The sequence below is a fragment of the Equus caballus genome, chromosome 18, assembly GCF_041296265.1.
Source record: "Equus caballus isolate H_3958 breed thoroughbred chromosome 18, TB-T2T, whole genome shotgun sequence".
NCBI lineage: Eukaryota > Metazoa > Chordata > Mammalia > Perissodactyla > Equidae > Equus > Equus caballus.
Window position 1 is genome coordinate 66,420,194 of NC_091701.1, and position 23,747 is coordinate 66,443,940.

Genomic DNA, 23,747 nt, shown 5'->3' on the forward strand with positions numbered 1-23,747 from the left:
TGGGGGAATATGGTGGTCCCAGTTGCACACGCCATTTAAGAGCAATATTCATGATGTTTTGCGCCACACTAATGTTCTACACAATGTAATACATTTGCTACCTTGAATCACCCTAGAATCAGAATGGCTGTTCTATACAATAGAGGTGAGTCAACTGTTTATAGTTACTCTGCAGTGATCACATACCCTGCACTGGGCTAAGCACTGGAGGGAGAGGATGACAAAAAAGTAGTCAAAGTCATGCCCATTGCCTTCAAGGAACACATGTAGATGCTAAGAAAATACATTTACATGAAATAAAGAAACATAAGCCGGAGCATATAAATATGTGTGACGTGCACTAAGCCCAGCAGAAGTACAGAAAAATGAAGAGATGATAGGGTGAGATTAGCTAAATAATTCATTATTACCGCTTTTCTTAACACAAGAAATCCAAAAACCATTGAATTTTAGCTTTGGAGCTAGACTCTCTGGAGAAGTATTCCAGAGGAGGTCAGCTTTCCAAGCAGCTCTAACCCTGTACCTTTCAATTTAACATTGCACTTAGACATGTCTCATTTCAATTACTTCTGTCACCACAACTCTGATCCTGAGGGGTGTCCTGCTCCCACTTAAATGAACGGGGTGAGTAAGGACTAAATATTACCCTACTGCCAATACATTCTAGAATATCTGAGAGAGGCCAGTCCTTGAAAAACACCTTGCTAAATATTCATAAGGAATAGCAGGAAAATAAATGTACAGAAAAAAATTTAACTATTTTATGGGCTGCCAGTTCTATTCTCCCATGAGACCACTTTAGACACTAACAGCCCAATACCAAAGCCTTGGCACAATTTTCAGGCACCTTGTGTCCAATCCTAACTGAAGCGCAGAGACAAAAAACATCTATGGAGGATCTACAACTCGCAGAAAGTGTTCTAGATGCTGAGGGTACAAAGATGACAAGATAAAATCACAGGACTGGTAGCAGAATTGGCGTATGTAAACATGCAGTGCTTGCTCAGACCAGTATCTTAGAATCTGTTATTAGAACAGTTATTATCAGCTTATCAACAGTTATTTTAAATTTAACTGTAAACACAGCCTTTCCAAGAAAGATTAAAAACACAATGTAACCTGTCACATTTCCCTCAGGTTTCAGCATCCTCTTCCCAGCATACCAAAAGCACGCGGTATGATGGGGCCATAGCAAATATTTTCAGAATTGCTGAGATAAATTAGCATTCTCTCTTGTCCTTTGGAGCTTTGTGACTGGGCTTTTCTACTGTATTTGGCTTTGGAATCCTACATTACAATTTGGAAAAGAGTAAAATGTACAGAAGGTGTTGGCCAGGTGTATCTGTTTAATACACATGGCTGAATTCAGGATAGAGGGCTTGACCATTTCTTAGTTCTTAAAGAACTGATTCTAGGCAACTGTGCTTCAGTGAGGAGCTCAGAGACCTGTTGCAATTCCAATGTAGCCAAACCCAAGTGTTCATATTATAATAATATGTACACAGTGGGTGAATTTTTATCAATTCAATTTTTTCACAGCAACCCTAAAAGGTATTTTTTATTTTTTATTTTTCTGTAGTCATATATAAGGGATTTGGTTCAAAGAAGTTTACCTGCTCCAGTTTGCTCTGCTAACAAATGGCAGATTTAGGATTCTATTTCAGAGATGTCTGCCTCCACAGTGAGTGTCCTCACTGCCTCCTAGCTCTTAGATCTACCCAACACCAACACTTGCAGCCTCGGGAGAAAAGGGGTGTCAGCACCCTGCAGAGTTGATCCTTCCTGTCTCCTTATCCCTTCCCCTCACATCTCCTTCATGACATTACTCTGTCAATACCCTCCTCTCTTTCCTCAGAACAGAAACACAAAACAAAGGTTTCTCTTAACTCCCCACCTTCTATAGTCTTTTTGTCCTTCTGCTCCTTCACCTCCCTCTTATACTTGACCCTGTGCACAGGATAGCATCACCGGCACTGCAGGAGACATCAGTACCCCTTTGTTGATAAACCCAAAGGTCTTTCTTCTTTCCTCCTCATAGTGTTTGGTACGCTAGCAACTCCCTTCTTACTGAAATTCTTGCCTCTCATGGCTTCCCTGTCCCACATAGTCCTCTTACACCCTTGCTCTTCTGGTCAAACTTCCTTTACTAATTTTTCTCCGAAAGTTATTGTGCTGTCCAGTGTTGTACTGTCAGCTCTTTTCCCTCCTGGCCCATTATCTTGAACTATCTTAACTATTAGATCTTTTGATTTTATTTCTATTTACATGCTAATGACCTCCAGTCAAGGCTTCCCTCCTGAGCTGCAGACCTGTATTTCCAAGCGCCTGCATTAAATCTCCTCTGGACAAGGCTGCGAAATTCACACTCAAAAATGAAACCATTATCTCCCATTGTTCTTTATATCAAGTAACACTGCCCCTGTTATCCTACTCCTAAAGATCAGAAACATAGGAAGACACTTCCTTCTCCCTCAGCTCACATCCAATTGGTCAGAGTCTTGTTGCCTTTGTTATGTTTCTCTTTACTCCCAAGTACTTATAAGACATAGTAACACGATATTTTAAAATAATAATAAAATAATAATGATAATAATGAGGAAGAGAAGGAGAAGAGGAAGAGGAAAATGACTACTTCTTGATTCCCATCTCCTCTGCTTTCCTCTTCTGGCTACAGCCATTGCAAACATAGATTTTGCCAGACACATATGCAGTTTCACACCTCAGCATTTTACTCAGGCTCTGACCTTTGCCTGAAATAACCACCTTCCTGGTCTAATTCATTCACTTATTCAACAAATATTTGCTGAGAGTCTATTATTTGCCAGGTTCTACTCAAGGCACTAAGGATATAGCTGTGGACAACACAGACGAGGTCCCTGATGCTATGGAGAGTACAACCTTGAGAGGAAAGACAGCAATAAATAAGTGAGCAAATATGCAAACAAGGTTATTCCAGACAGTGATATGCCCCGAAGGAATAAGCAGCAGTGCTGTTTTACAATTGCTCAGGAGTGGGGGGTTTGTATGCTAAGATAGGACCATCAGGGTAGACTCATTTAAGAAAGTAACAGTGAATCTGACACCTAACATTTGAAAAAGATCTATCCCTGGAGAACTGTGGGGAAAAAGGGCATTCAAAGCAGAGGGAACAGCAAATGTGAGTGGCCTGGAATTTTCTATGGCTGCCATAAAAGTTACCACAAACTTAGTGGCTTACAACACCATAAATGTATTATCTTACAGTTGTATAGGTCAGGAGTCTGGGTCTCTTTGGGCTAAAATCAAGGTGTCAGCAAGTCTGCATTCCTTTGGATGTTCTAGGGGAGAATCCATTTCCTTGCCTTCTCGAGCTTCTAGAGGTCACCCACATTCTCATGGCCTCTTCCTCTGTCTTCAAAGCCAGCAACATAGCATCACTCTGACACTGCTTCTGTGGTCACATCTCTTTCTCTGACCACAGCCAGGAAGGGTTCTCTGCTCTTAAAGACACATGTGACTGCACTGAGTTCACCTGGATAATCCAGGATAATTTCCCTCATCTCAAGATCCTTAATCATATCTGCAAAGTCCTTTTTAATACACAAGGTAACATATTCACAGGTTCTGGAGATTAGGACAAGGACATCTTGGGGAGGCCATTATTCCTCCTCTCAAAGATAAGAATAAACTTTGGGTGTGCAAGAGTAGAAAGAAAGCCATACAGCTAGCCTGGTCTGATATCAGGTGGAGACGAGGCCTATCATTAAAGTCTTGTAGGTCATAGGGAGGAGTTTGGAGTTTTTCCTAAATGCAATGAGAATCCAATAAAGAGTTTTTAAACAGCGGAATGACAGATTATAATGTACTGATTTTTTAGAACTCTGAATGCGTTGTGAGAAATGTATTATAGCAAGACAAGGATGGAAGTGAGGACACCAATTAGGAAGTGCTTTTAGTCCAAATGAGAGATGATGGTGGCTTGGCCTAGGAAAGTACAGTAGAAATAGAAAGAAGCAGAGGGATTCAGGATGTATTTTAGAAATAAAATTACTGATGAAATATGAGACGTTAGATGAAGGGACAAATTGCGGAGGACAGCTCTGCCAGCTAAACGGATGACAGAGCCAGCAAAGCTCAAGTATTGCCCCTGGGCAAACCACTCTGCTCCTTCATAGAACAGACCAACAAGTCTTGTGCAGATCTCTCTAATATCACACTATATTTACAGTCTGTTTCCTCTGCCACCTTGGAAGCTCTCTGAGATTATGGACACTGTTGGGTTATTTATATTTGCCCCAAAGTTATTTGTCGAACACATATTGTTTGGTAGAGTCAGTAGAACTTGATGAGTGAAATGGCGTAACAGAAGTAGCAGTGAGCATAAAGAAAAATTATTCTAAAATGTCAACCCCAGAGGACTAGGAAAATGATGGTCCTAGTGAAAGAAATATCTAAGTAAGGAAGAGAAACTGGTAATAGAGTAGAAGAAGAGCACATAACTGATTAGGTGCATCTCTCCGCATATGTGTTATGAAATAGCATAACCATCATTTTTGAACAGAAAACCAGACCGCTTATTGTGAATATACTCTCTTTTCGGCAAAAAGCCACTGTGAAAATAATAACCATAAAATAATATTAATAATAATGGTAATAATGGCTAGAATGTATTAGGTACTTACTATGTGTCAAATACGATGTAAGCACTTTATATGTATGTATTAATCCTCAAATCAATGCTTTGGGATGAGTGCTATTATTTTCCCTATCTTACAGATGAAGAAAGGAAATTGAGGCTCACAGAAGCTAAATAACCTATATTAAGTCACACATCAAGAAATGACTAGATCCAGATTTGGAACTCCGGCTGCACGATATTTTCTCTTAACATGGAGTTTAGGTTCAAAGAAATTATATGATGTTTATTTCCTTAACTTAAAGACCACCACTGATTTTTTTTTAAACAAATGACAATACTGGGAGAAACCATCAAAATATCTTTAGCATAATATCTTTTCAAGTAGACAAATATATGAATAAATGAATTTAATTATAAATGCTATCTATATCCAAACTTTATAAATATAGGTTATCTATATCTGACTAGTTATACTAAAAATATATCTTTTTACATTTAGGCATAATTAGAAATATTTTCTTTTTTGTATTAGAAATTTTTAACTTCTTAAAATATGAACTTTCATTTTAATCTGGATATTTATATTTTAGCATATCATATTTTGAGAAAAGTTTTCAATTTTCCATTTAAAAAAAATATTGTCTTATCTCCCAGAGCTATAAACAGTCACATTTAGAAGTTATGGAAAGTCCTGTGAGCCAAAATCATAAATGATCTGATAAATAATGTTGGCTTGTGTAGCACCCTACTCTTTACATACATTGTACATACTTCACATGTTTAAGTGCACACATGCTTAAGACTCTCAATAACCCAGTAAAATAATATGGGCAGGATGATCATCCCCATTTATATCAGGATTCAGACAGATTAAGTGACTTTTCAGAAGTCACACCATGCAAATGATGGTCTCAAAAGTAGGTTTCCAAGTTCTAGCACTCTATCCATTGTACCTCATGATGAAACTGTAATTCAAATTTTACTAACTAGGAAGGTAGCATCAAAAGAGTCTGCACACTGGGGATCTAACACACACCATGGTGACCACAGTTAATAATAATGTTTGGTACACTTGAAATTTGCTAAGACAGTAGGTCTTAAGTGTTCTCACCACACACACACAAAAGGTAACCATGAGAGGTGATGGATGTGTTAATTAACTTGATTGAAGTTATCATTTCACAGTGTATACGTGTATCAAACCATCACGTTGTACACCTTAAATATATATACAATTTTATTTATCAATTATACCTCAATAAAGCTGGAAAAAAGCTAAAATGATAATAATAATGATAAAATCTGCAGAACCATAGTGGTTATGAGCACAGACTCTAAAGCCAGACTGAGAGCCCAAATCCTGGCCCCACCACTTACCAGCTGGGTGACTATGAAAAAATTGCGTGTCTTCCCTGCAGCTCAGTTTCCTTGTCTGCAAAATGAGAATAACAATACAGCCTACCTCACTGGGTTGTGATGAGAATTAAATGAGTTGCTATTTGTAAAGCTCTTAGACAATGTCTGGCATAAAGGTAATATTATATAAGTGCTGATTAAATAAAAATAAGTAACTGTGTTAATGCTTCTTTTAAAAACATTTAATTTATCGTCAGTCTAAAATTAAACTATTATAATTTACTTAAAGATCAAAACCCAAAGTAACTAGAAGGAAGTTTAATTACCCACACAGGGTGCTCCACTCATTTCCTTGATTCTTTCTTTTTTCTATTATATTTGCTATCTTTAAATAGAGCAAAATTCACCTTTTTAGGAATGACACTTCTTTGAGTTTTGACAAATGTATACAAACATTGACCACCATCACAATCTAGAGGATATTTTCTTCACCCCAGAGTTCCACCTTTTGGAGTCAAATCTTCTCTTCTCACCCCCACCTCTGGCACCATTGGTCTGATTTCTGTTCCTATAGCTTTGCCTTTCCAGAATGTTATATAAATGGAATCACACAGTATGTAGCCTTTTGTGTCTGGTCCTGAGATTTATCCATGCTGATGCACATATCAGCAGTTCATTCCTTTTTTATAAACTTCAACATTTACATGTTTTTATTTATTCCCTCGTTCTTAGCAATTAATCCATTGTTTATTTCAGCCAAATAAATCCTGAAACATAGATGATTGTTTGTATTGGAATAGACAATTCTCTGTAGCTAAAATGAGAGCCTATGAGTCAGGGCTTCCCCTGAGGGAAACATTTTAGATGGCAGGACTAGGTACAGGCTACAAAGGGGAAATTGTCCAGAAACTCAATAACACCAAAGGCCATTTATACCAAATGAGCTTGCTATGTTCCATATACTGCTTTTAACAAAATTAAAGAGTCTAAGAGTCTCAAGTTGTTTCTCCACAAAATGAGGAATCATTCAGCCCATCAGACTCTGAGTTCTTACATTGTTCAATGGACAATTACGTGGTGGCCAGAGGTCTGGGAAATGTGTCCTTAGAATGAAGATGGCAGTAGAGGGCAAGGAAATCAATATCATATATTTTACCACATTTCACAAGGCCATCAGTACTTTATTTAATATCTGAAATTTTCCTGTGTATTAGGGCAAACTATGCCATCAGCCCCTTTGGTAACTTCAGTTCTGTTTCTCAGAGCTATGGAATTCTCTGCCTTTGAGAGGAGATTCAAGAAGGTTTTGTAAATTGGCTCTTTAGAAAGGATAGCATTTTATATAAACTTGTCATTTTAAGTGTCATTTATGTTGTAATTTTGTTTTACATTTCATATTTGTGTCCAGTGTTTGAATAAAAATAATTACACCCGTTATCAGTATGTCAGAAGATTCAATAGCAATTTTTAAAAATGCTTTTTTAGACAATCTATGAGTAATAAAATGATTCATCTCTATCTCCCTCTCCCAAATGTAGGTATATCAAATGAGAAATTGCTGGCAGTGGTCAAATCTTCATTATGGCTGAAAAGTAGAAATTTCTGCTCACAATTCCTACTATCATAATTCTTTATAAGTACTTTAATAATCATTAAGAAGCCAAAATGACATTACTGTTTGAAAAATATATGACATATTTGGATTATAATTCTTATTTAAATACCTTCAAGTAATCAATGAGTTCACTTCAGTATAAATATACAACTATGAATTAAGATAAGCTCTGACCACAGTAATTGAAGTCTTAATTAAGTATTAAAATTAGTCACATGTAGGCAAGTATTCCAATGTTCTAAACACCACAAGGACCCTTTGGCTCATTGATTATACTGCTTAGAAATCAGGAGCATTCTGTACATTTAGCTCATATTGCCCTAATTACTATTTAATTATAGCATGTAGATATCCACACACAAATACACATACATACAAAAAAAGCTGATGAAAGAGCAATTCATGAACTTGATTTTGAGTATGTTCTTATTGAACCCACATAAATCTGAGTTCTCCTTGACATCCAAGGATAAGAAAACAAAGCCTCCTGTGATCGCTTACTACAAAAAAGTGGTTACTATTCCAACCACATCGAAAAAACTAACACAGGTTTCAGAAACTCACCAGTTGGAGTTGCAGTATTTTAATATTTTTTCAAGTATATGAGTGATATCATCTCATGAGATTTGGAGGAGCACATGGATCACATTTTCTTGTTTTACGGAGACTTACTTTTGCTTTCTCTGGAATAATTGCAATCATAAGATATTATTGGATGAATGAGATTTTATAAATGTGCCTTGTCTTCCCTTTCAGCATCATCTCTACTTCCATGATTTTGGAATGAGAGCAATCTGGAAAATTGTTCCTAGAACATCTGAAATCTCTTTCCCATAAATATAATACATAGCTAAAACAAGTAAGAGATACTTAGGATGTCTGGCAGTTTCTCTCCCTATTAACATAACTAAAAGCAAATTTATACACATTAATTTGTAGGAAGAGACCTTTTATTAATCCACGTCTTGTAGTCAATCTCTAAGGCCCATGAGTGGGCTCTAGAAGCCACAATGTACTTTTTACTAAATTTATTCTAGATTCTGCTCAATTTTTATGAATCTGTTAAAAACTCTCCAGATTACTTCAGTTATTTGGGACACAGAAATTATCAGTCACTGGAAGAATTAAGAATGACTGTGCTACTAAGGCATGAGCATCAGCCACCACATCCTCATTTCAAAAGTGCCTTGCTCATCCTAATGTGGCCTTCCCACCTACTTAAGGAAGAGGTGGTTCTGGTTTCAAAAGTTGCATGCAATTCAATATAATGCACATTTGTTGAGAGAGAACTTTGAGGATGCAAACATATATAGGACATAGTCCTGGCATTCTAAAGGCTTTCCTGGTTTGGTGGTAATAAACACAAGCTCAGAAATCTTTAATCCACATAATACTGGAATAAGTTCTGTTATAGAAGTACATAGAACAGTTGAAGAACAGGGTAGAGTAAAAGGGCTTAGAGTCACAAGGAATCTAGAAAGAGCTTATGAAGGTGGTGGAATTTAAGCAGAGCTTCAAAGAATGAATAGCATACCAACAAAGAGGAGCTGGAGGGAGGTTAGAGAAGACAGAGGAAACATTCGAGTGACTTAAAGAAATTGTTAGTAGCATAGCAAAGTTAAATCATAGGCCACTCAACACTACAAAGTAGAGGGAAAAATCTTAATATTTTAATTAATATTAATACTTAAAAAATTAATACTTGAAAATGTATTAAGCAACATTTAATATTTTAAAAGCATGAAGTATTTTCAGTAAAGGAGATGGGAAATGGAGCCAGGAAATATTTAAAAGCCAACTGCAATAAATCCCAACTTTAACAATACCTTCATCTTTTAGCCAACTAGTCAGTATTTCAAGAAAATATCTATGTTACTTATTATATTTCAGAGTTCTATGATTTTCTAATGATTTCCCCAGTAATAAACAATAACAAAATAATAACAAACTAATAAACTACTGAACTGGATTCTCCAAAACCCTCTGTCATTAGAGAGGCACAGAAAGACATCAATAATATCCCTCACATCTTTACTCTTGTAGGAAAAAAATGCATTTTTAATACTCTGCATGGTTTTGTTTCTTGTAGAACCACACCCATATTTTGCTTCCAAAAGAAGACATAACTCAAGAAAAAATGTGCATGAATCAGTAACCATACATAGATTTGAATTCTGTTTGTCACATAGCAACCTCATCTCATCTTCTAAGCTCACTCCAAATTGGTTTTTCAGCAGCCTGAGTCAACACAGCAGAGAGAAGTAGAAAACACACATCTGTGGGTCCCTCTCTTATCTACTCTGTGAGTGTTACGAGTCTTATAAAGTATTTAGAAAGATAAACACAGCTCTAAATTCCAAATCCTGAAGAAAGAAAATGAGTAGCTAGTATAATCAAGGTAATTTTAGGTTAAAAAAAAGAAAGGAAACTAACAAAAATTCATCTTGTGTCTTTAAGAACTTGACGTGTGATATTTCTGAAAGAATTGTAGTACAGAATATTATCTCTGGTAGTACAGGGCCGTGGAAACATGAGCTCTGGTCCTGGGACAGCCTCTGACTAGTCTCTTGACCTGAGGAGGGCCCCATACATCATCAGAGCCCAATTCCTTGTTTGCATAATGAAAGTCCATTCATATTTCCAAGTATTGTTGCAGGAACTATTCATGAATGAGTTTTATAAAATCTAAAAATTAATAAAATATAACCTACCATTCTTCTTATTACTACATTTAAGGGATGATTAAATACAAACAGTCTCTTTGAGAAGAACCCTATTCAGCTCTTTGCTTGATAATGGACAGTGTGAGATCCTGAAGTTATTTGTAGACATTAAAAGTGTATCAATGGGTCAAAGAACAAGACAAGTAAGAATGCAGCGCTCCCTGGTCTGGCAGGGTTCCCTTCAGACCGCCGAAATTCAGAAAGAACTCCCAACTAGAGCGTTGGTTTAAAAGGATGAACTAAGAGGAGAGTCAGAGTTAGGAGAGAAAGGATAGGAAAGAATAATAAAGGAGACAGTCTGATATCCTCTTGTAAAAAATAGATTTTCCATTTGCTTAAAAGGAACATACAGAATTGAAATATTATTCCTTTACCATCTATGACTCTCAGAGCTTCATACATAACTACTATAAAAGGCCTTATTTGATTAAATAGAGAAAATACAAAAATGACATGTGTTGTATCCCAAGCCTTTGTTTTGTTACTGCAAAGGACTTTCACAACAACACCCCACTGAATTTTCTCATCTGCAGGGTAGGATACAAACCTCATTTTATAGATAATTAACAATTAGTTCAGCAGGCTTAAATGACATGCAAAAATTACACAACTAGTAAATAAATCAGTTGGACTCAAATCCAGATCTGACTTCCAGTTCCTCCTCTACTTCAGAGGAAGGGCTAAGCACTCCTGGGTGCTCTCAAGATCTTCTTTTGAGGGCGTGGGGGCGAGTCTGCGAGGATTTCTCTTTTCCAAGTACATATCTGCATGAGGCCAGATTTTTTCCATATATTTTAACCATAACAACATATGGCAACAGATTGAAAACAGATGCAAATATGAGAATCCTTCTGTATTTCATTAAGCCAGATATTAAAGAGATTTGCAAAAATGTAAAATAACGCCATTCTTCTCATTAAGTTTTTGTTTTGGTTAATATAGCTATTTTCATAAAAATACATTACTTATGTTAGCACAAAATAGGTATATATTATTGTTATTTTAAATGAATCAATAAGTCTAAAAAAATTTTCTCAGTTTTAATTTCTAAAATGGTAAATATCAATAGGTAAACCTACTAAATGTTATTCGAGGTCATCAATACTTACAAAAGTGCAAAGGGCTCCTGAGATCAAATCAAAAATTTAAGAAACATTATTCTACACCATCATCCAAGCATGTCCATTTCTCTTTTACATTTTTAACATAGTATTTAATTTTCAAGTTTACAAAAGTAGCACATGCTTTTATCCCCACCCCTAGAGAAGGGAAAATGCAGAAAATAATTTCACTAATAAACCCTGATAAAATCATTGTTAACATTTACAACATTTATTTCTCTTCAAAAATTTCTTCATTTGATAATATGTTTTACATATACTCTCTTGCTTGATGTACTGCTTTTTGTCCAGTTAACACTATGAAACAAGCATTTAATTGCATGGTACTAAAAATTCTATGAACAGCTTTTTTAATGACTACATAATATTCTATCATATGTCCAACCTAGAGCTATTTAGCCATTCTCTATTGCCAGATACTTAAGATGTCCCCCAATTCACAATATTATAAATAAAGGATGGTGGAGAGAATTCCTGGGAAGATTCTCTAAGTTTCTGCATGGTAGATGAAGGCACCTGGAGGCACCATGTGCTCTGTTGTGGTTAGGGAAGGATATGTCAAAGCTATTGAATTGGCTTAAAAAGAACGTTTATTTAGGTTTACTTATTTAGTTAACTAATGATGTTTAAACTGACATCCAAATGACAAAAAGCAGCCAGCCATGAGAATTTCCAGGGGAAGAAAACTCCAGCAAAAGCGCATATTAATGCATTAAGAGAGGATCTGTTTGATATATTTAAGGAATAGAGACTACCACTACGTCCAGATACTTCAGATTACCGTGTTTCTCTTACATGTCAGAAATTTCTCATAGGCCCTTGTTGTTTTTTTATTCCTCTACCTTAACCTTTAATAAGATACATATTTAGATCTAAGAGTATGTTAATTCTACCTGGAAGAAGTGTATATTATTCTTTCCTGCTGATTTTTCACATGGAGACTGGGAAGATGAATATCTAAAGTATATATTGTCTTTATGTAATAAGTATAAAAATATAGATATAAAGATAATGAATGGGTTTAAAAATATAGAATCTAGTCTGGCAGTCATTCCTCTTTTGCAGTACTGCTGGAGTGAATCCCTTACCACCACTCTGTGATTATTTGACTATGAGCAAAAGACCTTATGAATATGAAACAGTATGATGTTCACCTTTAACTGGATGAGATATGAATAGAAAAAGAGGAAACGTGGTAAGAAGTACCACTTTTTGGGGAAATCCAGTGGTAAATGAAAGGCAGGTTATAAGGTTTGCTAGGAATATGGGAGAGACAAGAAAAAGTTTAATTCGTTGGTTTGTCCACACATGGGAGGCATATACTGACCAGAGACATTTATCAGACACCTTCATTAATGATATGCCTGAGAAGTCAACTTAATCATCCAAAAATTACTTTCATAATAGTAGATGGAAAGAAAATTAAAGGTCTGAAAATCAACCCCTTCCCTGCCCTTTTAGAACATATATAAGTTGCCATTTTGAGGGATATAGATAAATAACAATAACAAGTAATCATTAGAAGTGGTGGTCAACATCAGGCCATTTATTTCTCAAGTTGAGAGAGAAACTAAATTTTTTTTTCAGCAATAGTCAGTTTTTTAGATCCCAAGTTGGCAAGCAAGAGAAAGTTGGTGATTTTTATTTTCAGAGTAATTCTACTCTAATTTGTAATTTATTCATCAACTACTTTATCTGTGTATTCACTCATTCAACCATGTTAACATTTTCCCTTCTCTAAAATCCTATATATATATTAAACTGAATTGTTTATTCCTCACATGGCATAAGCTAATGTGTACTATTATTTATGCCTTCCCATAATGTTTTATCTCTTCAGTAGACTATAGCTCAAGAGAAAGAATCAACGCTAATTCTTTTTGTGACATTTTGTGAGCTGGATTCCCATAAATTGAATTGTTGCGTGGGCTCATGATCAAAAAGCAAGATTCGGCACTTTATTAATTCTATTCTTATTTAGAAAGATTTACATAACCCACATATAAGTAGTCATTAAAAACTTAAACATAAAATTATCTGATTATTGCAAGCAAGAAGGATGAACCATGGGACAATGCTATAACTAACTACAGAGTAAGATTTACTAAGGTAAGATTTACTCCAGTCTTTTCTCTTCTCATTAAAATCTGGAACAGCCCACAAAGCTATATTTGTTAGTTTTGAGTTCATCAAATCACAAAGCTGTAGAGTGGCTAATAAAAAGTATATATACATATGTAGTCAGAACCCTAAAGATTCAGTTGATAAAGCCTGTACAGTTTGAAGTCTAAATTTTGTACAAATATAGCTATACAGAATTTTCTACAATTAGAATATTTGTCCTGATAAAATAAATTCCCAAAGGAAGCAACAGATGCACTTGGTTTTTCTCCTTTTGCCCCATCAGGTTCATTCTCCATCCTTCTATGCACATATCTTTGCCCCCAAGAGATTAACGTTTACAGGTTGCATCAATAGACACCCTTGTTCTCTGGCTTCTTGTTATGATTTGGCCACTGGGAAGCACAGGGGATTGGAAATCTGGAAAAGAATGAGGTCAGAGTATTTATTCCGCTGGCCCCCTTCTACCAGGCTGTGGTTAGAGAATGGCTGCATTCCTGTGGGGTAGTTTTTCCTACAGCAACATCTCTCCAGGTTCCAATAACTGCTCTCCTCTTTTTCTCCATCAGGCCTAAGGATGACGAATATAGGCCCTGGGTGCTTCACCACTTGTTGTTGGTCTTACTTTCCTTCTAACACCTTTGTAAAGAGTATTTTCACTAGCCTCCATTGTCCATTTTGGGGATCTCATCTGTTTCTTTCCAGGATCGTGATAGATACAATCTCTCAAAAACAGAATGCTTCCTGGGGCCAGCCTGGTGGCATAGTGGTTAAGTTTGTACTCTCTGCTTTGGTGGCCCAGGGTTTGTGGGTTCAAATTCTGGGTGCAGACCTACACACCACTCATCAAGCCATGCTGGGGCGGCATCCCACTTACAAAATAGAGGAAGATTGCCACAGATGTTAGCTCAAGGACAATCTTCCTCAAAGAGAGGAAGATTGGCAACAGATGTTAGCTCAAGGCCAGTCTTCCTCACAAACACACAAAAAACGGAATGCTGAATGCTTCCAAATGTTGGATATAGATATTGGTGAGTGACATAAACAGATGACTGACTAAGATGATCCAGAAGAAATCAAGACAGATATTTGCTTTAGCAACTTTTAGGTAAATATTTCACTAATTTCTAAGTGAGACAGAACTAGTAGTTAAAAGTAAAACCATATAATAAAAACAAACACTAATAATAACAATAATAATAACATTTATTGAACACATTGTGCCAGGCATTCTACTAAGTGTATCTATAATAACATCATTTAATGAACCATCTATGAGATAGGTTTGAAGCTAAGAAAACCAAAGTTTAGAATGGTTAAGTATAAACAGGCAAAGATAGTGGTTGGAATTGGGGTTTTGTTTGGGGTTTTTTTGGCACCTGGGCTAACAACTGTTGCCAATTTTTTTTCCTGCTTTTTCTCCCCAAATCCCCCCAGTACATAGTTGTATATTTTTTTAGTTATGGGTCCTTCCGGCTGTGGCACGTGGGACACCACCTCAGCGTGGCCTGACGAGCCGTGCCATGTCCGCATTCAGGATCCAAACCAGCGAAACCCTGGGCCGCTGAAGCAGAGCATGCAAACTTAACCACTGGGCCACGGGGCTGGCCTCATGGAATTGGGTTTTAAAACTCTGGTATCTTTGACTCCAGAGTCCATTCCCTCAACTACAATACAGTGCCAACAGATGGTAGTTATTTAGCCATGTAATTTCTACCTTTTACAACTTTTACATATATATTTATATATATGTATACACACACACATACATATATATGCCACTTACTGGATTATAGATATTTTATTTCAATATACGAATTTACTTCTTCTTACCTAATCATTTATATAAGGAGATAGCATGGTATTTTAATCAAATGATCTGTAATATTTACCAGATCAAAGCTCAGAAAGTCTGTAGGGCAAGGGCTGGCAAGTAGGAAGACAGCTTCACTATAAATGGCACTGTCAGTCAGGCCAATCATGGGTGCTGAAAACTGAATGAAGATGGACCTTGAAGAAGTACTCAAGAAAATAAATCCAAATCAAAGCCACAGACCCTTCCAGCTTGTTTCTTTACTACTTTTCTTTCTCTACTTTATTTCTCAGCAAATTTCCAGCCCTATTAAGTGCCAGCATGGAAATTAACAAGAGAAACTGGAAAATAAAAGGAGAAAAGGAATATAAGCAGAAGGCAGAGGAAGAACAGGACAACACATGAGAGAACAGAGGAATAGTTTAACCAAAGAGTTTTTCAGACCCTCAATAAAATTGACATATGATATTTCTATTAACAAATCACATAAATAATAAATTATTCATTAAGTTTATATATTAACTTATGTAATGTTAAAAATTCAAAAAATTTACATATATGCCTATATAGAGAGAGAGAGAGAGAAGATGGAAAATGAGTTTATCAGTGCTCAAAAAAGAAATGGAAGATAAAAATGAAAATATTTAGAAAAGAAAGCCATACTTGAAAGTAAAAGCATGGAATATTACTGAAAATAAAGAGAAAATAAACAAGCAAGAGGTACTCACACAAAAATGATATGGAAGATAATACAGTTATTAAAAACATGTAAAGGCAATGATAGATATTGGAAGACTAAAGAAATCAGAGATTCAAAATATATATATAGGATGGGCACTCCTGAATTAAAAAATGGAACAAATAGAACAGAAAACATATACAAAGATATGAGAGAAAAAACAATTTTAATAAAGTGAACAACTTAAATATACATGTAGAAAGAGCACATATATCATAACAAAAGTTGTTACTAGACAATCAACACCAGGTCATATCTTAGTTGACTTACTGAATTTCTATGATGAATAAAAAAATGATATGAATACTGACGCAGGTGAAAGAAAAAGTCCAGAACAAGGGGGAAAAGTCAAGTTGGCTTGGAAATATTCTGCAGTAATATTCAGTGTCACAACAAAATAGAATGATGTGTACAAAATACTAAGGGAAAGGAAAAGTGCCTCAAAAATTAATATTTTCCAAAAGAACCTGCAATGATGAAATTCAGCCAACTAAGAGATGGCTTTAAGTACCGTGAAAGGCACAGTGTGAAAAGATCATGCTAAAAACTGAAAAAAATGTGGCTAAAAGAAAAATATATATGTGTTAACATTGATAGCATAAATAATTAACTAATCTGAATTAAGGATTTGGAGAACAAGGAAGATAGAAAGAAGAGGAAATGTACTAAATTTCACACCTTTCATTATTTGAAGTCATTAAACACTATCTCAGAATAAAATATAGCACTAGAGGGCCTCTAGCATCTGATAAGGAACTAGAAAGCTAATAACTGCATTCTCCCACCCTAATAATAAGTAAAAGCCAGGTAATCTTCAAAATCATAATTTTTCTGTAACCCAGTAGACAGCTGAGGTTACAGGACTGTCAAGCAGCCTGGATTCCAAAAATATGAGAAGATGTGGTTGTAATACAAATTGAAGAAGAGAGATGAAATGGGACAGAAGAAATATTTGAAGAGATAATGACTGAGAGTTTCTCCAAAATAATAAAATATATAAAAGACACTGTTTCAAGAATCTCAGAGAACACCAAGCAGGATAAATAACAAAGAGGAAAAACAAACACCTAGGCACATTGCATTTCATCTTTGAAAACCAAAGATAAAAAGGAAAACCTTTAAGGCACACAGACTAAAAAGACATAATACATAAAGAGTAATAAAGAATGGCACCACATTTCTTACCAGAAACATTGCAAGACAGACTACAATGGAATACCACTTTTAAAGTGGTAAAAGAAAAAGAATACCAACCAAAAATTCTTTACCCAGCAAAAACATCTTTCAAAATGGAAAAGAAATAAAGACTTTTTTTAGACACACAATAACTGAGATAATGAATTATCTGGAAACTCTGGACTATAAGAATCATTAAAGAAAATTCTTCAGGCAAAAAGAATATGATAGAAACTTGAGTCTACAAAAAGAAATTCAGATTTCTAGAAATGGTTAAAGAGAAGGTAAATATAAAAGATTTTTTTGTTATTTTTACTCAATATATAATTGAATATCTAAAGTAACAATATTAGCAATTATAGACTATGAAAAAGTAAATGATGTGATTAAAGTAGTACAAAAGATGGGAAAGAGGAATTGAAATTATACTGTTGTAAAGTTAACACTACATATGAAAGTTGACCTTGGTTTAAAAATGTGTATTATAAACCCTAGGGCAACCACTAACAAAGTTTTAAGAAGAAGTATTAATAAACAGTCCACAGTGCAGATAAAATAGAATCATACAAAACACTCAGATAATCCAAAAGCAGACTAAACATAGCTAAAGAGGGAATTAGTGAATTGGAAGATAAAACTTAAGAAAATATCCAGAATGCAACATAGATAAACAATAAAATAAGAAATATGAAAGGGACATTAAGAGATGTAGAAGTTAGAGTAGGAAGTTCTAACATACATCTAATTAGAATCCCTGAAGGAGAAAGTCAAGAAAGTAGGAAAAATGCAATATTTCAAAAGATAATGAATGGATAATATTTTTTCAAAACTGAAAGTTACCCTGATCTTCAAAGTTAAAAAATGTAATAAACCCAAACAGGATAAATAAAAAGAAACTCACAAATAAGCACATTGTATTAAAACTACAGCACACCAAAGACAAAATATTATAAAAACAGCATGCGTAAAAGAAAGGCAAATTACTGCGAAAGGAACAACAAACAAGGTAAGAGCTGATTTCTCAACAACAACAACAGAATCTAGAAGACAGTGTAAGTCATTCTGGGGATATAGTTTAGAAACAAAACAAAAGTTATCTCAGAAAAACATCCAAAATGCAAGAAAAGAAAAATGGTATACACATGAGTCAATCTAAACAATCATTGACCATATAAAACAATTTCTAAAAAATCCAATGGGTTAGTAAAAATAAAATGAAACTAAATGTATATAGATAATATGTATATATGGTTTGGGAAGTAAAGCATTTTAAGTTCCTGTTTTAGTTGGTAAGAAGTGAAAGGTAATTTTAGACCATTAATGTTAATATGTCTATGAAAACAAATAAAATAATTAAAAGAATAGAAATCAAAGGCATAAAATACAATCTAGTTGGGGGAAGGGGGAGTAAAATGTGAACAAAAACCAAAATCCACTAACCCCCTTCCTGAAAAAGCAAGAAAGGAAAAAACAGAAAAAAATAGGATAAGACAAAAGAATAAAATACAACGTTAAAAATTAGGCCATAGCAAATGTAAATAAACTGAATTATGCTATTAAAAGCCATAGGTGGTCAGACTGGGTCTTGAAAAAGGTAGGATTTGGAATGAAGGAAGGAGAGAAGCGGGCAGAACAAGTTCAGGGAAAGTGCAGAGGATGGAGTTACTCTGACATACTCAAGAGCCTATAAGTGAACCCAGCCAGACTAGGCAGATGTTTCATATTCAGAAGCAGTAGAAATCCATTTCTCCAGGTTTAGAATTCATGTGGTAGAAAAGTGAGCACTACTGAGCAAAAGAAAGAAATGATAAGAATAGTCTATAATTGTGTAGGGTAAATTGAAGGACATACGTAAGATTCCATAACTCACTTTGAGGAAGACCACACATTCACTGTGGGTGTGATGAATTTGAGAATCATCATTAAAATCATTATCTTTGTTGGAAGATCCAGCCAGAAAGCAGGGATGAGAATGAGGGGAAGGGAAAGTGGGATCAGAGACATTAATCTCATTTGTCAACTTTTTCTGAAGAACGATTTCAATCATTCGTATTTTACTATTTGTTACACTTAAATTTGCCAATGTTGAAATGAAGTTACTTATTCTAGAATTTTTCTTAATAGCTCAATTTTTCCAGAACAATATTATTATTGATACATTCCAAGCCTCTTCTCTGCTGAATATTTTTTTCTCTAGTATCATGGAAATGTATTAAAGTGTTAAGAATGAAATTCAAGTTCAGCAATTTCCCACTGGTACAGATAAAGTATAAATCTGAAATCGTGTCTTTTAAAGTATATTTTGGAAACAAGAGAAAGGATGAGTCCTTCAAACATATGCACAAGTCAAGGAAATATAATGAAGATATATCATGACCATAATATAAATGTCCTGCCTTATTTCTTTGCACCCTCCCAAATCTAAAAGTGGCATTGCTTTCAAGTTCCAACCAAAAAAACATAGAATGAACTTAAGTACAATGTAGTCAAGAACCAAACACCAGAACTCTAACTTACACTCAACACACCCATCCCATAAATACAGGAGAAACTCTGGTGGCGTGGTAGAATTACAGGGAGCAGACCAGTATTTGCTTTGGCAGATGTGGAGTCTGTGCAAATAGGAACACAGCTGTATGCTGAGTATTTTAGTGTTTCTAAAACTGCTGAATCAGACATAAAAGAATATCCAAAGTAGCAATGTATTAGCAAGTTTAGAGAATGAGTGCCATTCTGAGTATTTTTTAAAATTTTTATAGAATAAGTGACTTATATTAACCATTTTTGTCACCATGTCAGTTGCAACATAATACTTTAAGCTGCAGTATTGAGGGCCACATCTTACTTACATGGCCATAGCTCTTGTCCCTATTTAGATATTTTACCATTTTCCACAAATGTAACATAAGCGAATTCCAGAGGAGTTGGTGACCCCTTAGCCTAAAAGAGACTTAACTGAATATAAAATTAGTTACATATGTGTGAAAATTTCAATAAAAGTGAAATATCTCACATTGAAATTCTGAAAAGTAATGCTGGAAAATTATTGAGAATAAAACTGGAGAACTTGTTCCAAGACTATCCTTGTCTAAAAATGAGGCATTTTCACATAAAGCACTTTAATTCTCCAATTTAGAAAATTATGCCAATTTATGGAGAAGTTTAGGTCTCTTTGGCTTTCCAAAAATGAAAATGAAGAAGCACCTTTTCATGTACCAAGTAGGGCTTTTCCCAAAGATGTCTGCTGCATGAATAATGCCTGAAGGGCCCCTTAGTGCATTACTTGTTCCACTGTTGGAAGTTTTTAGGACTTCTTTCTGGACTAATTAATCACAACCTACTACAACCTACCTTGTTCCTTTTTTTTTTTTTTAATTATTATTGAAGTTATGATAGCTTACAACCTTGTGAAATTTCAGTTCTAGATTATTATTTGTCAGTCATATTATAGGTGCATCACTTCACCCGTTGTGCCCACCCCACACCCCCACCCCTTCCCCCTGGTAATCACTAGTCTGTTCTCTTTGTCCACGTTTGTTTATCTTCCACATATGAGTGGAGTCATACAGAGATTGTCTTTCTCTATCAGTTATTTCACTTAACATAATACTTTCAAGGTCCATCCATATTTTTGTGAATGGGACTGCCTTGGTTCTTAATTTTGTGTTCAAGTGTGTCTAACTTCCCTACTGATTCAGAGTTTTAGACCTATTTGTGTTTCAATAATCATTGTTGGATTGACCTAGACTTATTTTCAAATTATTAAATCCATTTCATCTCTAAACTTTAATCTCAGCACACTAGGATATTTCCCTGCTTTAATTCATTTTCTCTTTATATTTCTTGTCCCAGTACTAGAGAAAAATAAACACTCCACAAAGACCACAAATAGCTTTCATCCTGTGGGCTGACTCCGGATTGATTCATAGTGACTGACTGGAGCACTTCACTGGGCAGAGCTTGAGGACAAATCTCTGTGTTGAACAGGAAAGAATGTTGTGTTGGATTAATTATGTCTGCTGTGGGCTTAGACTGGTGGGGTGAAAACTGGTAGAATACTTGCCATTTATTTTTGACCCCAGGTCTCAGGATATACTGGTAGAGTTAAAGTCTTACCTCGTGGAACTCTAAACTAGTTGAAGCCACCACATATCTTGCTGCAGAATTCTCCATACTCTGTAGTTTTTCATACCTTGAAAAGTGGAAAGAGAATCCTAACACTGTTTTCCTAACAATGGTGACACTTTGTCCTCGCTTCACTTAAGGATTTTACTGCTAGTCATCTCTATCTCCCACCTTCATGCTGAGGCATCTATAAAGAAGCGAAGAAGCACAATGTCTTCCCACAGGATATGGAGACCCCTGCCTTAAACACGTAGCTTTTTCTGTTTCCAATTTTGTCAGCCAAAAGAGAAGGAAGCTATTTTTTTAAAACCAAAATGTCTGAGTTAATGAAAGAACAATTATTTTGTGGATACCATATACCACTCATAATGCTAACTGTTTTACGTGGATTATCTCATCCAGCACAGACAATCCTACAAGAAAGGAACTATTATCATCTTCACTATCATCATCCCTATTTAGAGATAACAAAATTGAGTCTTGGGGATAAGTAATGTGCTGGTGAGTAGCTGAAAAAGGATATGATCCCAGGAAGCCTAACACCAAATCTCTTATTCTTAATTACAGTGGGAGGCTACTTCTCTAAATGAGAAGATGGGCCATCTCTAGCTCCCAGTGACATAACTGAACTGAACGTTGATGTTCAGATACAGCACAGTTTGCATTTGGCCTTGGGTTAGATTCCTGTGTCCGTGTCATACTTGTTACCTAACTGTGTCTCTATGAGACACTTCCTTTGTGTGTAAAATGGAAATAATGCTCCCTAAATGGTGAAATAATTATGAAGATTAGTAAAATAATTGTATGTAAGACATCTGGCCAATAGTAGATGTCAATAATTGTTGGCTGTCTACACGCATTTTAATTTCTTATGATTCCTGTAAGTAAGAGCTTTAGGGTTCAAAACAGCCCCAAAGCAAAAGTAATGAACATTTTTTTGGTTAATTACAACTTTGTGTAACATATTAGAATCAGGATATCACATTTATTAGAAAAATTGGCGAAGATTTTAAGTAATTGTAGTGCCAATTTCATACTACCCCACCAAAATCCTTATTTCCTAAAATGAGCTGTTTAAAGTAGAAGAGCAATTACTTCCCTCCTCCCCTCAACAAACTGCTCTCAGTGCCTCTTAAGTCCACAATAAGCTTTTCGATGATTACTAAGTGTGTATGTCACATCATGGCCTAGGGTTGGAGGAACTAGTAGGGAGTGGGGAAGGGACCATAGGAGATGCGTGGAGATAATGGGCCCCTGACATGGATGATCAGGAAGAGAAAACTATAGAGAAAGAGCTGGTTCAAGCAAGGTCAGGCTCATTGGTGGACTCCATAAGAAGGGCAAGTGGTTAGAAATATGTCAAAGCCAGGGAGGTGACTATAACCGCACAGACAGAAAGAACAAGAGTTCTTGAACCAAGTGCTGAAACAGGCTTCAGGGAAGAAAATTCAACAAAGCAGTACAAGTGCAGAGGCCCAGATCAAATTCCACTGTCCTTACCCGTTCCAGCACTCTTTGAGTGCAAAGGGCACCACGCCCAGGTTGGAGTGAGGGCACGTGTGGTTTCACGTTGGACATACATGCCCTACAGGGAAGCTGCATGCAGAGGCAGAAATAGTCACTGCCTGTATGTGTTGTGACTTGAGAGGAAATGAGTTTCTTTTCTAAAATATATCCTGTCATGAATAAAAGTCCTTCAAGATAAGGGGTATTTCTCTGTTAACCGCATGAATGATTAGAACCAAACCCGATAACCACTGGTGGGGCAGGAAAATCCACCAATCTTTATTTGTCATTTACAACTTACCTGAAAAAGTATTTGCTCAACCTAGTCACACTGACAGCAATTTTGTGGAAGTTGTTTGAGACTGATAAAATCTGGGGAGGGAATGTGAGAAGGGAAGAAGAGCTACAGGGGACCACAGGACTGTGACAAGAGACACTGAAAGGCATTAGTAACAATATAACATATTTTACAATTTTGTGTAGAATTGGGTACAAGGTCCTCTGAAAATTTGTTTTCAACTGTATTGTGAGCAGGAATTCAATAAGAACATCTAAGTAACAATAAATTTGGAGCCCTAAATTAAAATTCCTTCATTTGTCTGTAATATTGCATATAATTTTTACACATAATTCAAATTTATACTTTTAAAAACAGCAAAATTGATTTTGTAAAGAAAACCTTGGATTTTATGTAAATTAAAGGCCAAAATTGAGATGTTTGCTCCTACAAGATTGGAGAATATGTTGAAAGAAACTAGCAATACCATTTCAGATCAAACAAAGGCTTAATTTTCTTCTTGTTACATGTATAACTTTTTTAACTTAAACTAAGGA

General features: G+C 35.5%; 1 protein-coding gene across 6 annotated transcripts in view; it reads right to left on the reverse strand.

Moving 5' to 3' along the window:
* COL5A2 (collagen type V alpha 2 chain) overlaps positions 1-23,747 on the reverse strand; it is a 400,743-nt gene that overhangs the window by 141,929 nt on the left and 235,067 nt on the right. The window lies entirely within an intron of this gene.